We start from the raw sequence: 26,737 nt of genomic DNA on the forward strand, positions 1-26,737 counted from the left end.
CTCGACGGCAGGAGAAGTCTTCGGTTTCTTCAAAGGATGAACAACTCGAAACCCGGCTTCTTCCTCTCCCTCAGTCAGATGCTTCTCCGTCCTTCTCCTTTTCCACCTCGCGAACCTTGTAGTCAACGAGTTCACGCTTCCTCAGTCTCTCGCACTCCTCCGGAGTAGCAGCTTTCCTCCACCGCATATAGGAATATGACACCCATAGAGCACTGACAGAAGAATTCAAGAACCAAATGTTCCTCTGAGCCCATTTGATGGCCCATTCTCTTCGACTCTCGTAGTAAGCGCCACGGCAGTCTGCGGAACAGTGTCAAGCTTCGGGATCCTCTGCTTCAATCCAACCTGCCTCATCAACCTCTCCGGAAAAATGCATATCATAAACTCCAAGCCGGGAATGCGAACAGATCGGGTAGGATCCAAGGAAGATACTCCAGTTACAGATTTGAGGTGCCACCATGGTACGATCCATCTAATTAAGGGGCCATCTTCACTCTTCAATTTGTTTTCCCAGTAATTGCACACTCGAGTGAAGTCCACCATGTAAAGCCTGGTCCTCATTGCAATCGAACGAGCATGATAAGAAGGAACATGAACTAGGGGCTCGATCAATCGAAGACGCTGCATAAGCCAGACCTACCAAAAGCGGGTATTAGAAACAAAAAAAAACAAAAAGAAAAAAAAAACGAACAAGAAAAAAAAATGAAAAACGAAAAAAAGAAGAAGAAAGAAAAAGTGTTCTTTTACCTGCAAAATAATGGGACTTCCCAAGTAAGGTAGGTCATGATTGGCTTTCCTGTTGTCCAAGTCCAATAGGATCTCTCCTAAACACAGACAAGCTGGGCTCCTGCGCAGCTCCATTTGCTCAATTAGGCTCAAAAGACGAGGGTCGCCTCTCATGTCCTCATCAACATGCCCTTGAAGGACATATACATGTAATAGGCAAAATCTGAATGCCCTTCGCCTTGCAACATAAGAGACAGTGGGATCAGCCCTATTGATGAAGCGATCGATGAAATCCAATATTCGCACTCCTTTAGAAGTCACAAGACGGTCAACATCAACTCTGGCCAATCCAAGCAAGTCTCTAAACTTATTCTTATACCCTTGAGAAGTGGAGGGAATAGCAGGCAAATATTCCGGATCCCATCCACCAATCGCAGCAATCTCCTCGGGAAATGGGCAAATGTCGCCCCCAGGAAAGGCAAAAACGTGATAATTAGGGTCCCAATAGTCAAGACAAGCATCCAGAAACGGTTTGACTACCTCGATCAGCTTCAAGCTCAAAAGTGCTCCAAAATTATAAGCACCCATGTCATGCTTCTCCACACTAGAAAACTCATTTGTCCATTCTTTTAAACGAATCTCAAGAGTATTCATGATGTATGCTTATTTTGGGAAATTTGTGTAATAAGACGAAGGAAGACGGAAGAATTGTGTGAATAAAACCTCCCTCGACGTCTCTATTTATACTAAAAGTTGTTTCCTAAAATCCGTCAGAACGGACGATCGGGGAACAGCGCGGAAGACTGCTTTGCGCCTCTTTGAAGGGACGCAGCTCTTGCTGCGCCTCTTCCTCGGCTCTTTTTTCTGTGATTTTCCGCGTTGGATCTTTCCTAAATTCCTCAACGAATAATTTCCTATTCATACGAGTTATTATTTTGGTAAATGCGTCAGGTTACCATATTTCGTGTTTCCTAATTTCGCGAGCACGCATTTCGAGTTGATATTGACATGTTTGTCATTTTAGCACACTTGTACATTTCTTTTTAGTTTTGTTTTTTGGGGAATCATTTCACTAATTTAATTTAATTTATTCATTTTTTTGTATTTAATTTAATTATATCATTTTTTCGAACTTTACATTTTTCTTTTACCTTTTTCCTTTTGGGGAAATCATTTCACTCTCCATTTCAAACTTATATGTTTTTATTTTTTCTTTTTTTAGGGGGTAACCCTCCCTACCGTCCGGTCATGTCCGGTCATTTCCGACCAAATTTTTGCATTTCTGGTCATACTTTTTGCTTTTTCGAGTCATTGTTTCGCGCTGATTTAGGCCATATGTACAAATATATGTTCTATGTGATTTCTGTGTAAATTTCGGCAGCATGACGGCGTAAACCGTCATCTACCAAACCTGTTCAAAGCTAACCTGCAGATATAAACAAAGCAACCCAGCAGTAAAGGCAATCAAGCCATCACATACAACCAAAAAGGGGATATATACACCAAACAGGGGGCTCGAGCCCCAAAACAAGATCCAAGTGTCCAAAAGTGGGTCCTAAAATGTGCGAATGTACAAAAATACAGCCAAAAAAACAAGAAACAACAAAAAAGATACTGCTGGTCGCCGTCTAGCTCAGTAACTCTCGCCTCGAGAGCAACAACCTCGGCGTCGCGAACCTCGTGCTCCCTCAACAGGCGAGTCGTCTCCTCCGGGACTGGGCAAGCTCTCGCTCCAGCTCGCGCTCCCTCTGCAAACAACAGAATTGGCTCTTGTCAATCATATCAAGCATAAAGGAAATTTAGAAAACTCAAAAATGAAGTAAACGGAAGGTTCATACCTGACGTCCTTGGCCACCAGCAAGTGCCTCGACGGCAGTAGCCCGCAGCCGGTTGGCTACCCTCCACAAAGCCACGAACCGGGATGGCGCGACCTGCATTTCAAAAGAAAAATGTTTAGCAATTGAGCAAACTCGAGCAAATGTGTTCTTACACGAAAACTATACAAGCTAGAAGACACACCCTCCGAATCAGATGCTGCCAATCGTCCAAGCCAGCATCTCTCACCGCCACGTCAAAGTCACGTAGCTCGGAGATTGTCATCATCCCCGTCTTGTCGGTGTACTCAAGGGTCTCAGGGTACTCTGGGGGCTCGATGCCCGCCGCCTCAACCTCCTGCAAGATCAGATGATTTCCGTCAACCGATGATCTTTCGTCATATTCACAAACAACCAAAAATGAAAGAGAGTAAAACACTAACCACAACTGGCCAGTACGCCAACCTCCCGTAGAGGAACGCCGAGTAGTCCTCACCAGGAAGAAGGAGGGCGTCACCGCCGACGCCAGCCAAGTCAGCCTCCCTCTCAGCCTCAAAAGGCTCCCTAAACATCGTCCGAGGAGGATCGATGGGAACCGTTAAGACGTCCCGAGAGCACTGACGAATCAAACGCTCGTCCAAGTACCACACATGACCCATCGACGTCCTCAGCAGCAGCCGGCTCGAGCTCCTAGGTCGAAGGACCTCAGCCACGAAAGGAGGAGCGCCAGCGTACTCTCCCCAGGGCCTGGGCACCCACTAGAAAAGCAAACGAAGGGTCATTCTTATGATCAGTTCTAAAAGTAGGAGAAAGTAAGACAGACAAATGTAAGGTAAAATACTCACGCCGTCCAACTGAAGAGCGTTCACCTCCCGCCGACAAACGTCGTGGAAGGAACGCCGACTCCTCGTGCGGCACATCACCCAATCCCTCACAATGGGATAGGCCTTCTCCACCGGCTCCGTCCTCTTGGGCGCGAGGCCCGGAAAGTAGGAGTACACCCATGCCTGTAAATCAAGATAATCAACAACGATCTTTCGTGGTTCGACAAGAAAAGGAAATGATCTTTCATGAGAAGAAGTGAAGGTTCATTCCTCCAACAGCAGTCCCGGGCCGACAGCAGCAGGAGAAGTCCTCTTCTCCATCAACTCCGGACGAACCATGGCCCTCATGAAGCGGATGAGGACCACAAAACCAGCAGTGACCCAGTCCCAATGGCCTAGGGAGCTCAGGTCAGAAAGAAAGGGAATAAGCTTCGTCGAAAGCCTCTCTCCCTTGTCTTCGAGGTAAATCGAAGACAAGAACCACCAGAGCCACAAGCGGACTCTCTGCTCTGCAGTGCAGGGAGGAGGAGCCGTCTCCCTCCCCTCGATCACCACCGACGCCAGGGTCTTCCCCGCAAAGTAGTCTCGAACGTAAGAACGAGGCACCAAGCCAGGTACCGCAGTCGCCTTCGGCGCCAAGTTCCGGCCGATCAACCTCCTAGCCTCCACCGAGTCAACCCTCATGGCCGTCTCCGGCCACTCCACCACCTCAGTCCCACACGGCAGACCAGAAATCATGCCGTAGTCCTCCAACGTGACCCCCACCTCACCAAAAGGCATGTGAAACGTGGAGGTCGTGTCCCAAAACCGGTCCAAGAAAGCTCGGACGAGACTGAGGTTAGCCCGAAGCTTCCTCCTCGCAATATCCCTCCAAGCCTGCACCAAGGCGCCGAACGCTCCCCGCTCGATCATGGCTCACTCCTCAGCCGACAGCCTCTCGTAGCACCCCATCGCCGTCATGTAGCCCGAGAACGACCTGATATTCCCGGCCTCCTATGTTGATTTGAAACAAAAGCTATCTTTAGCTCAAATAAAGAAGAAAAGGAGCGACAAACAGAGATGAAAGAAGATGAATGAAGAGTGATGAGTTTTATTTACCAAGCTCTTCACCGTCCTGTAGAACAGGTGACTCTCCGTAGCCCAAAGAAGGTGCCTACTGTCCCAAGTCTCAGCCCACGCAGGTGCTCCCCTCAGCTAGCGACCACGTCGTCCAACGTTGGCCCATCTCGGGGCCTCCTCCTCTTCAGCAACCTCTTCCTCTAGGACCTCGTCCTCATCAGTCGTCACAGCAGCGATGAAAGCCTCCTCCAACGCTTCCTCAAGCACCTGAGAAGGGTCAACAGCAGTGTCCACGTCCATGGGATCCCTCCCAGACGTAGAAGCCTCGTCACCTGCAGAATTAAGGTAAATTTAGGCCGCGTCAAGTGACGACAAGCCTTGATTAGAGGATTTTCAAGTTTTCGGAACTCCGAAATCGCTCTTTTCTCGCCATATTTGGCAAATTTCCCACAAACCCGTCCGCTCATGTGGTAATTTGGGTCATGTCCGTTGGGAAATGTGTCCTCAACAATAGTGAGATCACATGATTTAAATATCATTATTAAATCTCATTTTAAGAATACATGTGGGATGTAATATTTTACAGTCAACTGGTCCACACATATCGGTAATGATTGGCTGACTAGAGTTTGACATTACTGTCGTGCGACGGTGGTGATCAATTGATCCCCTTAGGTCATACCTATAGGGAAATACTCTTAATTGATTATTTAATTAATCGTATACCGATACGAGTTAATTAAATTGTTTAAAATTAACGAATGATTTTGTGAGTATAATTTACGTATCTTATTGTAAATATGATTAAATGAGACACGGTCTAAGTAATCGAATTATTTTATTACTTAGATGAAATTATTGTTTACAGAAACAATTTAAACTGACTGAATAAATTATTATAAATACAGAATGTTGTAGTTTATAATTTGGAAACATTTTTGGTACGAGTAATTACGAATTACTAGTCGATTTTGTAAATGACATATTTTATGAGTATGTTGATTTTTAATATGTTAAAAATACATTACATTGTGATATGTCATGTAACATGTTACATGTGACAAAATTGACAAATGACAAAATATAAAATGGACTTTCCATTTTATAAGTGCCGAAAAATTAGAGGGTTTTAGTGGAAAAATTGTGTTGATTATTTTAATAAGAGAAAACACAATGATGACCTACCTATATGTAGCCATGCAAGCCTACATTTCTTGGGTAGAAAAATTAGCCCATGCATTGGGCTCTCCTTTCCTTCCAATCGGTTTCTACATAGAAAAGACAAGGGGCTTTTCTTTTATTCATTCACTACTTCTTTACATAATTTTCTAGTGTAAGAAAATGTATAATCTCTACAATATGTGATTTTTCTAGAGAAATAAAATCTCACATATACTCCCTCTTGACCGAGTGATTCAAGAGCCAAAAATACAATTTATTTTGTGTCAATTTTATAGTAAAACTAATATTATTACTAGATCTAAATAATATTGGTTATTATGAGTTTCCTTGGGTATATGCTTTTGGGAGAGGTTCTAATTTGAACCTTGTTCATCCATTATTTGGAAGCTCAAGAACAAGTGAGTAGGTGAACTCACTTATGCCCATAAAACCGAAACATCCAATGTAAGATGATGATTTCTCTTTATTTTGTTTAAAGGTTGCATGCATAAGATCATTCTTTAATTTTATGACAAATTAAATTAAAACATATATGAATATGTTATATAAAGAGATCTAGATTTCTAACAAGTGGTATCATGAGCACAAGGTTGTTTGCATGCAAACCGGTTATTGATTTTCCGAGTTATATGATTAACAAACAAAACTTGTAAATTTGTGATATTATGATATATCACGAAAATAATTTATGCATGTTAAAGTTTCTGATCTAAAATTTGATATTTTGGATATTTTTTTGTTAATTATACAATAATGGCATTTAAATATGATTTTATTTTTATCTAAAATTAGAAAATAATTTATGCATGTTAAATTTTCATAATTTTTGGACTTGTTATGCTCGAAAAATGGATTTTTCATTATTAAATTCGGATTTAGGTGAAAAATAGGTTAATATGAGATAAACTTCGAATCTGGTCATAGAAATTTAGTATGTTGTCACATGCAATTTTACAAGATGTGTGTAAAATAATAGGCTATAATGAAGTCTTCATGCATGATTTATGGATTTTTGATGAAAAATAGCATAAATAGTGACTTAATTAGTGAAAAATGGCTAAAACATACTTCATGACTAAGGAAAAATGTCACATGTTGCATTTTATTATCCTTTTCATATCTAAAATTGAAAAGTTGATGAATATAATTTTTCTCATGTTTTTATGATTTTTATTGATAAATCCGATAAACCGCAACATTGTTTTTTCCGATAACTTTCGAAATTTTTAACCTATGTTTTTGAACATTATGAGTGTCATGGTATTTTTCCAGAATGTTCATGAGTTTAAATTTCAAATTTCAAATTTATTTGAAATTTTTGTGATTTATTTGAAGTTTATAGCATTTTTATTATAATTTTAGGTCCTTTAATGAACAATTTTAGAAATATAAGTTAATTATGGTCAAATAGTTAGTAGAGACTAATTTTGAGTCCTAAGTTGGTTAGGGTAATTAACTTGTGCATAAATATGAATTTATGTAATTTTTGTGATTATAAAACGTTGAATCACGCAAATCCGTAAAAACCGTGTAATATACGATATTGGCTCCTTAAAGGCGATTTAGCATAAAATTGAGCATGTTCATACATATTATAATGCTGCATTTCTTTATGATTGTCATAATTTTATTTTATGTAATTTTGAATTATGTAATTTTTACTTAGTATGGCCTTAGTTTTTAATTGGTATTACCCGAAATGTATGGGAATATCGATTCGGTTGTAATTTTATTGTGATCTCGTATCACCGTTTTTAATTTAATAGATTTATTTTATTTTAGTTACAAATGTATAATAGGAAATTATGTAATTTGCTATGTAATTTATTTATCTCGGAGTTTCCCAAAGACGGATTTCTTCAAGATGGCGATATATAAAGACAGTGTTACCTCGAGATGCGTGCCACAACCGAAGTTCAATGGACCAATGGTGTTGGTTTCCGAATATGTAATAGTTAAATAGTTTTTCTATTTTAGGAAGGCCATATTAGGATTTATTTTATGTTTGCATTTTATTTATATGTCACATGCATCGCTAAATCGCCATAACTAAAACATGCATCATCATCTTCATCGAGTTTATCGACCGTGTCAATTAGAATTATCGTAGTTCACCGCTTTAGTTCATTTAAAACGTGATAGATAATAAATTGACATGACCTCTCGCTAAAAATAAACAATTGAGACATAGCCTTACCAAAAAGTAGAAACCATGAAAACCTATTTCGCGAGGGAGTGCACTCGGCTACCCCAGGGTACAAACCTTGTTACGTAGGGGAAGTGGGTGATAAATGTCTATCCACCGAATTCATGTTGATGAGGGTTTCATCGGCTATCCCGTGCCCAAGTTAATGTGGGTTTGGATCATGGTCACATTTATTCGAAATTTGGATGGAGCTCAACGGATGTATTCGTGACCGTAGTCGCATGTGTTCCGGGCTATAGATAAATATTAAAGTAATTTTATCGACCGAGAGTTCTAAAAGTAGAATCGATTAAAGAGTTAGTCCATCGAGTTATATTGATAAGGGTTCCATCGGCTATCCCGTGCCCAAGTTAATATGAATTTGGATCTCAGAATCATTTATCATAGTTGGGTAGAGGTCACTATGTAAATGCTTTACTTGTTATTTACAAGTATTATTATAATGATGAATGTTTTGTTTTCATTATTCCGTTGACGTATTGTTCTATTTCTTTACCACAATTCATATACGATATCATCTCGATTTTAATTCAAATCTCCATTAAAACTTCGTAACTAAAGACAAATATGATTTTTTCTTCTAAAAACCTCATATTAACCATTGTTAAGGATCTCTTGTGAGGAGTATAGATAAAAGTTATTCATTATCAAACAGGTTTTTGATTCTTGACTAACACATCTACTTACAATGGATTGTTTTTCATATACTTAATTGAATTAAGTACCTTGAAGCGATAAATTGTTTTGGTAACTAGATTTGTTGGAAATCAAAATTGACCAAAATAACGCAACCACTTCAATGAAAGTTTTAAGACTAAAATGAACAAATGAAGAGTAATCTTCATGAATTCAATTTTGCTTCTCAAAGCAAAGACTCATTGAAATGAGTGGGAGCATTCTCTTAAACCGTTAAGATGAGGACGAGGTTCAAGAAGTAAAAATAATAATGGAATTGATACAAGGTAATGTTAAAAGTAAAGTTATTGAGAAATAACGATACTAAACCTATCAATCCCGACCGATAAAGTTTCCACTGTCTTAAATGTTGGACACTAGAAAGGAAACTACCCCAATTATTGAAGAATCAACAAGTTAGTTGTGGGACATCTAATGGGACCTTCTTCTTTAAATGTTTATTTGATTAAACATAAATTTTGTTAGTACCACTTCGTCAATATTAGAAACCAGTGGAGGTTTTCATCATTGTATTCGACACATAAGATGATTAGAATATGACGACTAGCAACGATAATATTGAGAGATAGAGTAATTGTGTACTCAATCTAGTTTTTGGATTTAAAGTTGTACTTAATTATGACTATTAAGTGCACAAACTCTAAATAAGAATACAAACTTATTAAGATACAAAAGAGGTTTCACTTTTGTGACCCTATACACCACGATTTGATGTATGGCTAGCCCATTATCAAGGTGATTATATTCTAAACCAAACTAGAATGATTTATCATAAAGATGATGCAAGACTCAAATTGGTAACCCAAGATCAAACCTTAGATTTTGGAATGATAAACGCAAAGAGTTATCGAGTACTCTTGAAACCATTAGTTTGTTAATGGTATATGCGTATCTTGTATTCAAAGCAAGATGTCTCGTGCCTTTTGGTTGAAAAGGAGATCGAGGTTGTAAATCATCGATCCAAAATAGGTTGATCATTATCTTTTACCAACGATTTAAGTTGACACTAATATGTTCACTTAATAAGGTAAATAGATAAATCTTTGAAGAATTTCAAAGAGTTCAAGGAATCACGATTTAGTCGTGATGGGATTATCAAAGTGAAGACTTTGATATAAGCCAAATGAATTGTGATATAGTATCACAAATTAATCTCTCTTAGCACGCATTATGGAATAATGTGTGATTAGATAAGAAATCAAACACTATTCGATATGGTTTGGACTTCAATCAAGTTACTTTGAGTTACTTGATTCTTTTGGGGATTTTATCATTTTGTCTAAGTTATTTTTCCACTAAAACTAAAACGAATCATATGAGATATGATATGGTAAGATACCATGTTTGTAAGTTTTCACAAGAAACAAATGCTCATTTTTCCTTTTCAATTATCACGAGTACGACGGGTTTGCGGCTCGTGAAGCTGTCTTTCTAAAATACAAGTTTATTTCTAGAAGACAGAGTGGGAGAAATTATTCAAAGAGCCACAAAGAATGCCACAGAGAATGTTATGTCGCAAGAAACTGGTCTTTCTTGGCTACATGAGACGTTTTGTGTAAGACATTGTTTCTTCAAAACCTAGAAACTGGTCTTTCTTGGCTACATGAGACGTTTTGTGTAAGACATTGTTTCTTCAAAACCTAGGAGGTTAAATTCGTCACTTGTTAAAAATGATGAATTCATGCTACTTTTAAGAAAGTAAAGAGCTTATAACTTACAAAAGAAATTGTTTGATTCAAGTTGATTACTTTTAGAAAGTAATGAAAATATGACTTACATATGAGTGTTTAAGTCACAACTCAATACAATGTTTAGAGCCATGAAAATCCGAAACAAAAGGGCTTGATTAGTGACAAAGGGTTTTGCACTAATAAAGAGAGATTTCAAAGCAAGATTGGTTGCAAAGGGTTTTGCACTAATTGAAATGCTTAAGTCTATTTGGATCTTCTTAGGGATTGTGTTTCATTATGAGGATACGCATATAACAAGTAAATCTAAAACCCACTTCTTCAATTAGAAGGAATGTATTCAATACATGTCTTGAATTTTGTAGATTCTTGTAATCCCAAGATAATGTGAAACTTAAGAGAGGGTCTTAAGTAGGACATCAATGAGTTGGAATCAATGTTTTGATCATGTGATAAAACATTTCTCGATAAGTCGATAAGTTGTGTTTATACATAAAGTTTAGTGGGAGTTACGGAAATTTTAATTAGTCCGATATGTGGATAACATATTGATCATTGAGAATAATTTAAGACTTTTGGAGTAATATAATACATCTTTAATAACCAGATTTATGAAGATAAATCTACATGATATTAGCGTCAATAAGAAGTCTTATGTTGATAAGATTCATGACTAGTTCAATTAAATTGAACATATTTGATTGATTTCATTTGTTTCCGCTGCAGGATCAATTAAATGAGTAATGATGTATAACACTTCATATACTTTGAGTATGATGAATTGTTTTCAAAATCGAATTTAAGTAATCTTTGCCAAGTAAGCCATAAAGATTACCCTTAAGTGCTTGCAGAAGCATTAAGGCTATGATGCAAAGTGTTTATGATGCAATTTTGTGTAAGGGTGTTACACAAGTGACAATTGACAATTGAGATTGCGCATGGTTTCCGACAAAACCATAATCAAAACACATTAGGATGGTTATGATACCATTGTGGCAATGTTAAATAAGAAGTAGATTTTCTAGAATCGTTCTAGGCAATAAAGAACAATGAGAGATATTTATAACGAAAATTGAGTACACTTGCAATCATGAGATGTGCAAGAAGGATGAGTCCGCATTTTGTGTGAAAACAGTGGGAGCTATTCTTAGGCTAAAGGGCCTATGTCTTGATTGGATCTCGACACGTACTCAGAAAGTTTTGTAATGCAAATGTATACATTACAAAGGAAAACGAGTATGTAGTAGGGTTGAGTAAGGTACAAGAAATTGATAAAACCTACTAACCAAAGCCTTCTCAAAGGCTAAACATAATGAGTCATGTCATTTCAATTGAATTGAAATGAACAACTACGTGCAAGATCAAATTAGATTATAGAACATGAATAGTAATCAGGCATTGACTATTCATATGTGATAATCGCATTTGTCGTTCGAGTTTTTCCTTTAAAACTCTTTTATTATACTTTGTTACATCCAAACGGGTTGTAGAGACAACGTTGAACCCCGTTAAAGTGAACCCGGATTAACATAGTATTAGCCCATAGTCACTTGTATGAGGTGACGTCTCGAAGTGACTAGAATGTGATGCGATTGATGGCAAGTTCAAGTGCCATAGAGTCATGTAAGATGACTAGTCGATCACATAGGCAGACTGTTAGGAACACTTTGTCGGGCAGTGACCGCTTATAGAGTTCTGGCAAATTTATATAGCCTGGTCGTGGCGAGAGCTACTATAGTATTCTAATGAGTCGATTCTTTTGACTAAAGACTATTCGCCTAAGATGGTACAGTTTCAGATTAATTTTGATTTGTGTTACTACGACCTTCGTAAATGGGGTCAAATGGGCATATTTTGGGTTATGATGGTTGTGGCTAGTCGAAGGGAATGAGTGCGATAGGAATTGTCCATCCCCTTGTCAGGGTTAAAATAATATCTCAGGGCCACTCGAGGAGTAATGAACTGGAAATGCGTGGCCACGCTCGGAAGGTATCTATGATAGATAAATCCGGTCAAACAGTTATTCTCCAGATCGAGGAAACCACTCTCGATATGATCACTTGCAAGTACGACCTGAAAGACACCTTGCATTGAGTGGGAGATAGTAATAGGACAAGATAATTGGTGCATACACTTGTCGAGGACAAGTGGGAGATTGTTGGGAAATGTGTCCTCAACAATAGTGCGATCACATGATTTAAATATCATTATTAAATCTCATTTTAAGAATACATGTGGGATGTAATATTTTACAGTCAACTGGTCCACACATATCGGTAATGATTGGCTGACTAGAGTTTGACATTACTGTCGTGCGACGGTGGTGATCAGTTGATCCCTTTAGGTCATACCTATAGGGAAATACTCTTAATTGATTATTTAATTAATCGTATACCTTTACGAGTTAATTAAATTGCTTAAAATTGACGAATGATTTTGTGAGTATAATTTACGTATCTTATTGTAAATATGATTAAATGAGACACGGTCTAAGTAATCAAATTGTTTTATTACTTAGATGAAATTATTGTTTACAGAAACAATTTAAACTGACTGAATAAATTATTATAAATACAGAATGTTGTAGTTTATAATTTGGAAACATTTTTGGTACGAGTAATTACGAATTACTAGTCGATTTTGTAAATGACATATTTTATGAATATGTTGATTTTTAATATGTTAAAAATACATTACATTGTGACATGTCATGTAACATGTTACATGTGACAAAATTGACAAATGACAAAATATAAAATGGACTTTCCATTTTATAAGTGCCGAAAAATTAGAGGGTTTTAGTGGAAAAATTGTGTTGATTATTTTAATAAGAGAAAACACAATGATGACCTACCTATATGTAGCCATGCAAGCCTACATTTCTTGGGTAGAAAAATTAGCCCATGCATTGGGCTCTCCTTCCCTTCCAATCGGTTTCTACATAGAAAAGACAAGGGGCTTTTCTTTTATTCATTCACTACTTCTTTACATAATTTTCTAGTGTAAGAAAATGTATAATCTCTACAATATGTGATTTTTCTAGAGAAATAAAATCTCACATATACTCCCTCTTGACCGAGTGATTCAAGAGCCAAAAATACAATTTATTTTGTGTCAATTTTATAGTAAAACTAATATTATTACTAGATCTAAATAATATTGGTTATTATGAGTTTCCTTGGGTATATGCTTTTGGGAGAGGTTCTAATTTGAACCTTGTTCATCCATTATTTGGAAGCTCAAGAACAAGTGAGTAGGTGAACTCACTTGTGCCCATAAAACCGAAACATCCAATGTAAGATGATGATTTCCTCTTTATTTTGTTTAAAGTTTGCATGCATAAGATCATTCTTTAATTTTATGACAAATTAAATTAAAACATATATGAATATGTTATATAAAGAGATCTAGATTTCTAACAATGTCAAGCCTAAGTTGAAGCCTAGTCATGGGTTCGAGTCGGAATTTCGGCAGCATTTTGTTATAACGGCGATTATGCCCTAGAAAAGTGTCCTGAAAAAGCCATCAAAAACCAAAATTTAGAGATGGTAGGAAGTTTACCCATCATACAAGGATTCCGAATATCAAGTTTCGTCACAAATGGGCAATCCTAAGGCTATTTTCGAAGCAATTTACGGTTTAGCTGTGAAACCGTCTCAATTTCACTCAAATACTCAAAAGTCAACGAAAATTCGAAACAAATACATGGTTATGATCCTTATACTACCAATTAGCCATTTACAAAGTCAATTTTTCAAGGCAAAATCATTTGGGGGAAAGCCCCAAATTTTCGACTAATTAGGGTCGAAAACCCTAATTTTGTCGATCCCATTTGATCAAATACGGAAGATAAATGCCAGATTGATACACATACCTCGATTAGTCATGGCAAATGCAAGCTTTTGGATCAAATTTTGACGGAAATGGTTGGAATTTGAGAGAGTAATTGAGATTTTATGTTTCGAACAAATGAAACAAACCCTCTGTTTCATCGGGTTTTTACGCAGAATTGCCACACCCAGGAATAGACGGAGCAGGTGCTGTGCCTCTTCCAAGGGACGCAGCTCTTGCTGCACCTCTTCCTCAGTTTCCCTTCATACGAATTTTCAAAAATTCGTTATGAGTTCGTTATTTTGTGGGCCCATCTTTGGTGCGCCTCTTCCTTGATGCTATATCGCATATTTGGTCCGTTTGACGTATGTTCTTCGCCCGGATCCACCTCTTCCAAGCCAACAACAAATTATCGCCCTTCTTTTTATCCAAGACTTAGCTTGTCACAACGAGCATTTCTTCTTTGACAGGTGTTTCGACACACCTTTATTCTGTTCCCCCAGCGAGAGTACACGGATAGACAATCCCTCTCGAGACGTGGAGATCAGTTCCTGATTATGTTCCCCCAATGAGAGTACACGGATAAACATTCCCTCTCGAGACATGGAGATCAGTTCCCGATTATGTTCCCCCAGCGAGAGTTCACGACTGACAGTCACTCCCTCTCGAGACATGGAGATCAACATCGACCCCAAGTCCTTCCGAAGTTTATTTGAAGCTGAACACAAGCAGATTTCTCCCAGCAGTTCCAGACTGTGTCACGCTGTCTTCTCCCAATATCACGTTTTGTTTTCCCTGGAGTTTCAAAGAATTTCAGGTATGGTCTCTCCTTATGGCTGGCGAGCCTCCTTATGTAGTCTAATGGACTTTAAACGACCCTCTCCGATAGTCGACAGACTCTAAAATTTTCCCGACGACAGGTCCTTGGCTCAGACCCCTTGAGCCGCCTCGCGTCGCCATAGTCGTCAGGTTGTAATCTTCGATTGACCTGATGGCTATACTTTGACTTTCGCCTTGTCCAAGCCTCGGTCAAAGTGGGGCTCAGTAGATACATCATTTCGCACCTCCCGCAAACCACCCGGTGATGATTGGGCCGCATGTTTGGTACGCGGAACGATTTGTGACAGTTCGTAAGTTTATCGTCAAGTGATCGCTCAAACATTTATGTCTACCTCTTAATTTTCATCTACGTGCCGATACGGTCATTTTGACAGTAATTAGAGTTCATTTGGAGTCTGGGCCTAAAACCGTCTTCATTTTCTGATAACCATTTAAATGCCGAGTCGGAATGTTCTGGAATGTTCCGGATATTTCTATTCCATATTTTATAAATCTTTTAGTCTTTGGTAAACAATTTCCCGTAATATTCACACAAAATATTAAGGAAAACAAAATTATTCCGTTATTCCATAAACTAAACACGGAAATCTTTCTTCCGCAGGTTTTTTTTATTGTCCTCCACTTGGGAAAGGACGCAGCAGGTGCTGCGCCTCTTCCAAGAGACGCAGTGCCTGCTGTGCCTCTTTCCGAGTCCTTTCCTGCCTATTTTTCGTATCTTTTCATATCTTTTCGAGATTCACTTCCAAAGTCTCTCCGAAAACCCTACTTCCTCCATGTGATTAGTATAAATAAAGACCTTCGGTCTCACATATTTCTCACGCGAGTGTCCGCCCTTCTCTTCTCCCTTTGCATTCTGGACCACGTTCTTACTTTTTGGCGTCTACGTGCTTGAACATTCGACCACGTAAGCTCGGATTCTTCTGAGTACCAGCCTCGTTTTGCATGACCGACCAATTTGACCAACTCCACCATAATCAACTTTAATCAATCTGTTTTAATTCCTCTTACGAGGGCACTTTCGTCTACATTCGAGTCGAGCATCACTAATCGTTAACTTAGTTCATCTCGTTTCGTCAAACATGTAAGTCTGAGGGTGTAAATCTCTCTTTTATTCATTGTTATTTATTTATTGTAATCATATTGTAAGATTTGTGTCGAAAATACAATTAAAACCAATTTCTAAAACTCTTTGTTTAAAACCCTTTTTACGAATTATCAGAAGACAGACGTTGAGAAAGGACGCAGCAACTGCTGCGCCTCTTCGAAGGGCCGCAGTGCCTGCTGCGCCTCTTCGTGAGGCTGCCGCAGTTCCTCCTTTCTTTCTTCTTCCTTCGTCTTTTGTCAATTCGTTTGTTTTTATTTTCTTTCGTGTTCTTCGATTCTTTGATATAAAAGCATAATAATTCTAACATGTATATTATTAATCACCATTAGTAATTAATTCATCTTTTAATTCCCGATTTAAATCCCAAATAACCAATATTTGCGAGTTTTCGTCATTAAAGTCAAACCGGGTTGTAGAAATTCGATTCATTCATATCGGGTTTCTGGAATTCGATCTTTGATATATTCTTATCTGTTTATTATCATATTCATCATTGGTCCATCATTAATCCATCATATTTAACCTAATTAATTTGTTTAGTTCTTATATTTGTAATTAACCCTCATTAATCATGTAAATAATTCGTATTAATCGTTTTCATCCATGTTTATTGCTTTCATGACCGTTAATCACATGTAAATAACCTGTTAATCACTTCTATCCGAGTAAATAATATTAATCAAGCATTGAAATCACTAACGAACATTAATGACTTGCAATTCCGGCTTCACAGCCAGAACTGAGCCAAGGAACAGACGCAGTGACTGTTGCGCCTCTTCCAAGGGACGCAACTCTGCCGCGCCTGTTCCTGGCTGATTTCTGTCCCTGAACTTCCGTTTTTGCCTTGACCTAGTTTATTAATTTCGTATTAATTAACTATTATTCGTGTTATCACCCTAATTCCTGTTCGTTAATTCATTTATTTATTCTTTTCCAAATTATCCGTTTTAAAGGTATTTTTGACATAAATCAATTAAACCTAATGTAATTATTGTAATTTTCATTATTGTAATTTTCATTATTGTATTTCTTTTTTGTATCACTTGTATGCCTTCACTTGTAATTAAACTTAAATCCCAACTTTGACCCAATTGTATGCTAAAATTACGTGTTTACCGACTTAGTCTAATTCTCACATGCTAGGATTAAAACGTTGGATGTTGCATTGCATGCATATAATCGACAATATATCGAGTATAGACAATTTCCCTAATCATTAGTAGAGGCCGCTATCGAGGAGGGCGGGATTAGGTGTTCGATCAAAAGAGCTTCCTAATATGTACCCTCACCCCTTACTCCAGATCTCTGTGAACATCCGTGTTCAATGGCATCCACGAGAGTCATTCTAGACATAGAATGCTAAGGGTAACGAGTTCTTGGTGTTCATGTCACTACTTTGTGTCTTGGCATGGCACGAGGTATTCGAACGGTTTCTAATTTTCCACAATAAATTGGTGGCGACTCCACAAATGAAAACGCTTGTTCTCTCCCCCAAGCGCCCCCGTGAGCCCGCGTCCACACTTTTGTGCCCATATTTGGCCGAAATATTCATATGGTATGAAACCAATTTCTCCTTACTCTTATTCTACTTTTGCATGCATAAGATTCAATTTAATTTTATGACTAAATTAAACTATCATATATTGGATATGTAAACAAATGAGATTTATGAATCCCAACAAGTGGTATCAGAGAACAAGGTTGTTGCATGCAAAATCGGGTTTGTTTTTCCGAGTTAATTAGTTAACAAATAAAACTTCTTATTTAGGATTTATGAAGATAAATCACGAAATAATTTTTCATGTTAAAAGTTTCTGGTCCTAAATGGATTTTAGGTCATATGGGATGATTTATGGATTTTATTGTTCATTACATATATTATTGGCATTAAAATGTGATTTTATGAGAAAAATGTCATTTTTGGACGAAAAATAGCTAAACTTTGAATTTTTCAGTGATTTTTGGGTATGATTTCACATATATTATCTAATGGTTGCATGTTAAATTTCGTGAAAAACTAAGTTATTTTGCATAAAATATGGATTTTATAAGTTAAAATCGAATTAAAAGGGTTTATTAGGTTAATATGAGTTAAATTTCGAATCTGGTTATGAAAATTTAATATGTTATCACATGCATTTTTACTCAGTGTGTATAAAAATCTTAGACGAATTGAACTCCTTATGCATGATTTATGAATTTTTGAGTAAAAATTCAATAAATAGTGACTTAAATTAGCCTATAATGCTAAAACATATTTCATGACTTAATAAAAACGTCCTATGTTGCATTTTATCCCACTTTTTCAGATCTAAAAGTGAAAAGTTGATTAAATTTAATTTTCTCATATTTTAATGGTCATATTTGATAAAACTGATAAACCACAACGATGTTTTTCTCAAAACATTTCGAAATTTTTATCCTAAGTTTTGAATATTATGAGTGTTATGGTGTTTTTCCAAAATGTTCATGAGTTTGAATTTCAAATTTTGAAATTATTTGAAATTATTATAATTTAATTTGGAGTTTATAATATAAATTGTATTTTTGGGTCCATAATGAACAATATTAAGAAATCAAGTTGAATTATTGTCAAAATGTTAGTGAAGACTAAGTTTTGAGTCCTAAGATAGTTAGGGTAATTAACTTGAACATAAATACGAATTTATGTAACATTTTGTGATTTTAACAAGTTATAATCATGCAAATCCATAAAAACCGATAAAATATACGATATTGGCTCTTAAAAGGCGATTTAGCATAAAATTAAGCATGTTCATACATATTATAATGCTGCATTTTTTTTATGATTGTTATATTTTTGATTTATATAATTTTTGAATTATGTAATTTTACTTAGTATGGCCTTAGTTTTTAATTGGTATTAACCGGAATGTATGGGAATATCGATTCGGTTGTGTTTTTTGTGATCTCGTATCACCGTTTTATAATTTAATAGATTTAGTTTTTATTACAAATGTATAATAAGAAATTATGTAATTTTTTTTATTATTACTTGTAATTCCGGAGATCCTTGAAGACGGTGCCATTTGGAAAGGCGTTGCGACAAGACGGTGTTGCCTTGGAATGCGTGCCAAGTGAAGTTCAAGGGACCAATGGAGTTGGTTTCCGAATTTTTAATAGTTAATTAAATTTTCTTTTTAGGAAGGCCATACTAGGATTTTATATTTATGCTTTGCATTTTATTTATATGTTTGCATGCATCGCTAAATCGCCATAACTAAACATGCATTTTATTTAATCGAGTCATCGATCGTGTCAATTATAATTATCGTAGTTCACCGCTTTAGTTCACTTAAAACGTGATAGATAATAAATTGACATGACCTCTCGCTATATTAATAATTGAGATTTAGCCTTACCAAATAGTAGAAACCATGAATCCCAATTTCATAAGGGAGTTAATCCGGCTTCACCGTAATACAAACCTTGTTACGTTGGGTAAGTGGGTAGTAAAATGTTATTACATCGAAATTTGGATTGAGCTCAACGGAAGTATTCGTGACCGTAGTCGCATGTGTTCCGGGCTAAAGATAAATATTAGAGTAATTTTATCGACCGAGAGTTCTAGAAGTAGAATCGATTAAAGAGTTAATCCACCGAGTTATATTGATAAGGGATGAATCGGATCACCGTGCCCGAGTTAATATGAATTTGGATCTTGGTATCATTTATCATAGTTGGGTAGAGGTCACTATGTAAATGCTTTACTTGTTAAATTATTTACAAGTATTATTATAACGATAAATGTTTGTTTTCATTATTCCGTTGTCATATTGTTCTAATTCTTTACCTCAAATTATATACGATATCATTTCGATTTTAGTTCAAATCTCCATTAAAACATCGTAACTAAAGACAAAAATTGAATTTTCTTCTAAAACCTCAGATTAACCATTGCAAGGATCTCTTGTGAAAAGTAGAGATAAAAGTTATTCGTGATCAAAAGGGTTTTTGATTCTTGACTAACATATCTACTTACAATGGATTGTTTCTCATGTTCTTAATTGAGTTAAGTACTTTGAAACGTTAAATCATTTTGGTGACTAGATTTGTTAGAAATCGAAATTGACCAAAATAAAGCAACCACTTCAGTGAAAGTTTTAAGACTAAACGATTGAATTGAAGAGCAGTCTTCATAAGATTCAACTTTGCTTCTCTAAGCAAAGATTCATTGAAATGAGTGGGAGCATTCTCTTAATTGTTAAGGAAAGGACGAGGTTCAAGAAGTAAAACTTGAATGGTATTGATACAAGGAATGGTAAAAGTAAAGTTATTGAGAATAACAATACTAAACCTATCAATCCCAACCGATAAAGTTTCCATTTTGGAAGTGTTGGACACTGGAAGGAAACTACCCCAAATTATTAAAGAATCAGCTAGTTAGTTGTGGGACATCTAATGAGACTTTTTTCTTTAAATGTTTATTTGATTGACATAAATTTTGCTAGTACCACTTCGTCAATATTAGAAACCGGTGGTGGTTTTCATCATTGTATTCGATACATAAGATGATTATAATATGACGACTAGCATCAAATAATGTTGAGAGATAGAGTCATTGTGTACTCAATCTAGTTTTTGGGTTTAAAGTTGTACTTAATTATGACTATTAAGTACATAAAATCCAAATAAGAATATAATTTTGTTACGATACAAAAGAGGTTCCGCTTTTGTGACCCAATACACCATATTTTGATGTATGGCTAGCCCATTATCAAGGTGATTATATTCTAAACCAAGCTAGAATGATATATCATGTAGATGATGCAAGACTCAAATTGGTAACCCAGATTTAATCTAAATTCTGGAATGATAAACGCAAAGAGTTACCGAGTACTCTTGGAACCATTAGATTGTTAATCTTATGGTATATGCGTATCTTCTATTCAAAGCAAGATGTCTTGTGCCTTTGGATTGAAAAGGAGATCGAGAATGTAAATCATTGATCCAGAAATCTATGAAAAAGTTCCAAGAGTTAAAAGAACCACGATTTAGTCGTGATGGGATTATCTAAGTGATGACTTTGATATAAGCCAAAGGAAGTGTGATATAGCATCACAAGTTGATCTCTCCTAGCACACATTATGGGATAAGGTGTGGTTAGATGAAGAAATCAAACCCTATTCGATATTGTTTTAACATTAATCAAGTTACTTTGAGTTACTTGATCTTATTTTGGGGATTTTATCATTTTGTCAATTATTTTTCCACTAAATCTAAACGATTCTTATGAGATATGAAATGGTAGGGTACAATACTTGTAAGTTTTCACAAGAAACAAATGCTCATTTTTCCTTACTATAATCACGAGTACAACGGGTTTGTGGCTCGTGAAGCTGTCTTTCTAGAATACAAGTTTATTTCTAGAAGACAGAGTGGGAGAAAATATTCAAGAGCCAAAAAAGAATTGTGTCAAAAATTGTATGTCGCAAGAAACTGGTCTTTCTTGGCTACATGACGTTGTCTTTCTTGGCTACATGACGTTATTTCTTCGAAAACTAGGAGGTTGAACTCATCACTTGTTGAAGATGATGAATTCGTGTTACTTTTAGAAAGTAAAGATCTTGCAACTTACAAAGAAATTGTTTGATTCAAGTTACTTCTGGAAAGTAATGAACATATGACTTACATGAGAGTGTTTAAGTCACAACTCAATACAAGGCTTAGAGCCATGAAAATCCGAAATAAATTCCAAGTGGAATTGTTGGATATCAAAGAGAGATATCAAAGCTTGATTAGTTACAAAGTGTTTTGCACTTTCGGATCTTCTTAGGGATTGTGTTTCATTATGATGAGATATATAGCGAGTGAATCTAAAACCCACTTCTTCAAAGAAGGAATATATTCGATACATATTATGAGTTTTGTAGATTCTTACAATCCCAAGACAATGTGCAACTTAAGAGATAGTCTTAAGTAGGACATCAATGAGTTGGAGTCAAAATTTTGATCATGTTATAAAACTTTTCTCGATGGGTCGAGAAGTTGTGTTTATACAGGAAGTTTAGTGGGAGTTACGGAAATTTTATTAGTCTCATATGTGGATGACATAATGATCATCGTGAATGATTTAAGCTTTGGAGAAATATAATACATCTTTAATATCTGGATTTATGGAGATAAATCCATATGATGTTAGCATCAAATAAGAATTCTTATGTTGATAAGATTCATGACTAGTTCAATCGAGTTGAACATTTTGATTGATTCCATTTGCTTCTGCTGCCGGATCAATTAAATAGGAAATGATGTATGACACTTCATATACCTTTAGTATGATGAATTGTTTCAAATCGAATTTAAGTAGTAGTTACCATGTAGTCATTCAAATCACTCTTAAGTGTTTGAAGAAGCATTAAGGATGTAAAGTTAAGTGTTATTGATGCAATTCACTAAATTTGTGTAAAGGCATTACACAAATGACAAATTGAGATTGCGCAAGGTTTCCGACAAAACCGTATTCAAAACACATAAAGATGGTTAAGGAACCATTGTGGCTATGTTATTTAAGAAATATATTTTCTAGAATCGTTCTAGGCAATAAAGAACAATGAGAGATATTTACAACGGAAATTGAGTACACTTGTAATCATGAGATGTGCAAGAAGGATGAGTCCCGCACACTGTGAAATCAGTGGGAGCTATTCTAAGGCAAGAGAGCCTATGTCTAGACTAGATCTAGACACATACTCAGAAAGTTTTTATAATGAAAAGGTATGCATTACAAAAGAAAAACGAGTATGTAGTAAGGTTGAGTAAGGTGCAAGGAGTTGATAAAACCTACTAACCAAAGCCTATTCATAGGCTTAACATGAGGAGTCGTGTCATTTCAATTGGATTGAGATGAACAACTACATACAAGATCAAATTTGGATTATAGAATATGAAATAGTAATCAGGTATTGACTATTCATATGTGATAATGGCATTTGTCATTCGATTTTGTAATCTAAAAACTCCTTTTATTACTTTATTAAATCCAATGGGTTATAGAGACAATGTTGAACCCCATTAAAGTGAACTGGATTAACACAGTATTGGCCCTTAGTTGCTTATATGAGATGACGTCTCGAAGTGACTAGAGTGTGATGTGATTGATGGCAAGTTCAAGTGCCATAAAGTCATAAGAGATGACTAGTCGATCACATAGGCAGACGGTTTGGAACACTCTGCCGGGCTAATGACCGCTTATAGAGTTCTAGCAAATTTATATAGCCTGGTCGTGGTGAGAGATACTATAGTATTCTAATGAGTCAATTCTTTTGACTAAAGACTATTCTCCTAAGGTGGCACAGTTTCAGAGTAACTTTGATTTATGTTTCTACGACCTTCGTAAATGGGGTCAAATGGGCTTATTTTGGGTTATGATGAGCCGTGGCTAGTCGAAGGGAATAGTGCGATAGGAATTGTCCACCCCCTTGTCAGGGTTAAAACAATATCTCAGGGCCACTCGAGGAGTAATGAATTGGAAATGCGTGGCAACGCTCGGAAAGTATCTACGGTAGATAATTCTGGTCAAATCAGTTATTCTCCAGATCGAGGAAACCACTCACGATATGATCACTTGCAAGTACGACCCGAAAGACACCTTGCATTGAGTGGGAGATAGTAATAGGACAAGAGAATTGTTGACGCACACTTGTCGAGGACAAGTGGGAGATTGTTGGAGTAAGTGTCCCCGACAATAATGCGATCACATTGTCAATGACATATTTAAATATCATAATAAGAATACGAAAGGGATGATACATTATATATAGTCAACTGGTCCACACATATCGGTAATGATTGGCTGACTAGAGTTTGACATTACTGTCGTACGACGGTGGTGATCAGTTGATCTCTTGAGGTCACACCTAAAGGACGATTCCCTTAATTGAAAAGATTAATTAATTGTATGACGATACGAGTTAATTAATTCCTTAAAATTGACTAAAAGTTAGTCGAACAAATTATTTAGAGAGATTTCGAGTTTTGAACTCGAGGCGCGGAAATTATTATTTAATTATGCGATAATTGAATAATAAATTATTTGAGACGGGAATTAATAATTAAGCGGTTAATTATTAAAATTATACTAATCGATTAATGTGATTAATATTGGTACGTAAAATATATGTGCAGTTGTACACGTATATTTGTCGAGTGATGTTAGACGAAACTAATTGGGAATTATTTAAACATGAGATGATGTTTAAAATAAAATTACACGTATTTGTGCGACAAATATAAGAACCAAAATGGACCCGTAAATGGGTCATTTTGGACCGTGTAAAATGTGCCTTGAATTGTATGCACAAGACACAATTAGACACACATGAGACAAGCCATTGTTTTTTATTGGCTCTTGTCTTTCCCATAAACTTTTACTCTAATCCATGCCAAAAGCTATTGGGCATGTATAACATCAAAAATGCACTCCCCATGCTACTTCTTTTGACCGTCCACCATCATCACAATAGAGTTGATGTGTTTTCATTTTTGTTTTTTGTTCATTGGAAAAAAAATACTCCAACTTCTCTCTAAACATAAAAATTGTTTTTATGGAAAAATTTGTTCCTAAATTCTAATATATTCTCAAAATTACAAGTGTAGTAAACATAAAAATATTAGAATGATTTTAAGGTTACTTATATTATTATCTAGTTAATAATAGTGTATGTATTAAGGGATTAGTCTTGGGTGCAACTAATTGGAGGTGTTCTACTTTGAATACTTGGAGGATCAACCATTGTGTTATTAGCTCAAGAACAAGTAGTGGAAGGAGACCACTTTTGTGCCCATATTTGGCCGAAATATTCATATGGTATGAAACCAATTTCTCCTTACTCTTATTCTACTTCTGCATGCATAAGATTCAATTTAATTTTATGACTAAATTAAACTATCATATATTGGATATGTAAACAAATGAGATTAATGAATCCCAACACCTAGTACATGTAAGAAATATAGAGGATCATTGTATAGGGTACATACCGTTAGCGGAAGCCATAGATGAATAATAGAAAGATAGTAGTTAGTATGGTAGGATCTTCTCCACCCTCTTCTAGGTTTATTTATGATGACAACCAATGGGGCATGTCATCCAAATAACCTATTTATATAGTTTAGAGGTATTCTAGACATGAAAAAAGACCTAGCCATAATAAGACTGTATTTGGACCCCCCCCCCCCCCCACCCCCATCAGGCTGCCAACTGTTTAATAAACAAGCCTTACACTTATTAGTACCATCACACTATGTACTTAATGATACTAACTGAGACAGACCTAGGCCCAATGGATCACATAACTGTAGTGAGCTTTACCGGTCTTATTCAACTCATTTTAACAAACAATAAAACCCGACTAATGGAAGTCCAAATCGAACATGATTTCCATTTCCTCCTTGCATAGTCGAAGCTAACCCAGTCGGCTTATTGGTCGCTCCAGACGCGACCGACTTAACAAAGTTGGTTCGGTTATTATTATTGCAAAACTTCTGAGTTACATTCTAATTTCCGGGGGTATTAAAACCACTACTACTTACCATAGAGTTATTCCCCGTGATAAACTTTCTTCCTACGCCTTACTGGTCTTTTTGATAACACTCATATTGCCTATGTCCCAATTTACCACACAAATGGCATGTCAATAAATTCCCATCAAAGTCTTTTCCAAGGTGATTCTTATCGCATTGCTTACAATGATATACTCTCGGAGTCGGTGGTTTACCACTAGTATTTCCATTTGTTGGACGGTGGTTCCCCGTCGAATGAGCTCTATTTCCATAACGTTTGAAATTATCTCTCTTAGGAAATCCTTGAGTATTATACGACGTTCCTCCTTTTCTCTTCTCTCCTAGCACAGGTTTCCTTTCATCAAGCAATCTCTCAACGTTACAAGCCTTAACATAAACAGTCCTCACATTATCAAATGTATCTCCTCCAAACTTCTCGCGGATGGCGTAAGACAATTTTTGTTCAAATTTGTAAGCCCTAGCCTCTTCATTAGGTGCTAATTCGGGTGCAAAACGAACTAGTTCCTGGAATTTCAAGTAGTACTCTTGAACGGTCATTGACTTTTGCTCCAATCGGTCGAATTTGGCCCTCTTAGCCCTCCTCATATGCTCTGTAAAATATTGCTTTCTAAGGTCATGCACAAAGCTATCCCAAAGATACGGTTCTGTAACATCCTCTCCTCCCTCATTAACATAGGATCCCAAATCAGTCAATACCATCTTATTAGCATTCCACCAGATAATAGCATTCTCCTTTAGATAAAAGGCAATCCGATCTACCCTCAACTCCTCGGGACATTGTAAAGTATTAAATATCATCTCAAATTCTTGGATCCAGTTTTCTAGCTTAATTGGATCAGTGTCCTTTCCAGTTAAAGTAGTTGGGTTCTTTTGACTGGTTGAACGAGTCATACTAGCTGCTGGTGTAGTCACCCTATTCTGATTTGACAGCCTAACTAACTCTACCAATTCCATGTTCATTTGCAACAGTTGTTGCATCATAGCATTTGTGTCCTCATTTGCAGATTCCTTTTTAACCATTTTCTGCAATAAAGTAACTCACGATATAACTATGAGTTAGCTTTTATCCTAATGTCCATTCTAATATCGAATCTAGCATCACTGTGATACTACTCACATAACATCACTGCAAGTATCATATATCTTAATAAATCACGTTTATACAAGTAGAGTTTCATATCACTACTTGTACATACGAGACTTAAACATGAATAAAACCG

At 36.4% G+C, this 26,737-nt stretch overlaps 1 pseudogene; it reads right to left on the reverse strand.

Annotated features, from left to right (window-relative positions):
* Positions 1-26,537, reverse strand: part of LOC141638649 (uncharacterized) — a 42,784-nt pseudogene extending 16,247 nt beyond the window's left edge.
* Positions 26,538-26,737: the final 200 nt, after the last annotated feature.

This window comes from Silene latifolia, unplaced genomic scaffold, assembly GCF_048544455.1.
Source record: "Silene latifolia isolate original U9 population unplaced genomic scaffold, ASM4854445v1 scaffold_202, whole genome shotgun sequence".
NCBI classification, from domain to species: Eukaryota; Viridiplantae; Streptophyta; class Magnoliopsida; order Caryophyllales; family Caryophyllaceae; genus Silene; species Silene latifolia.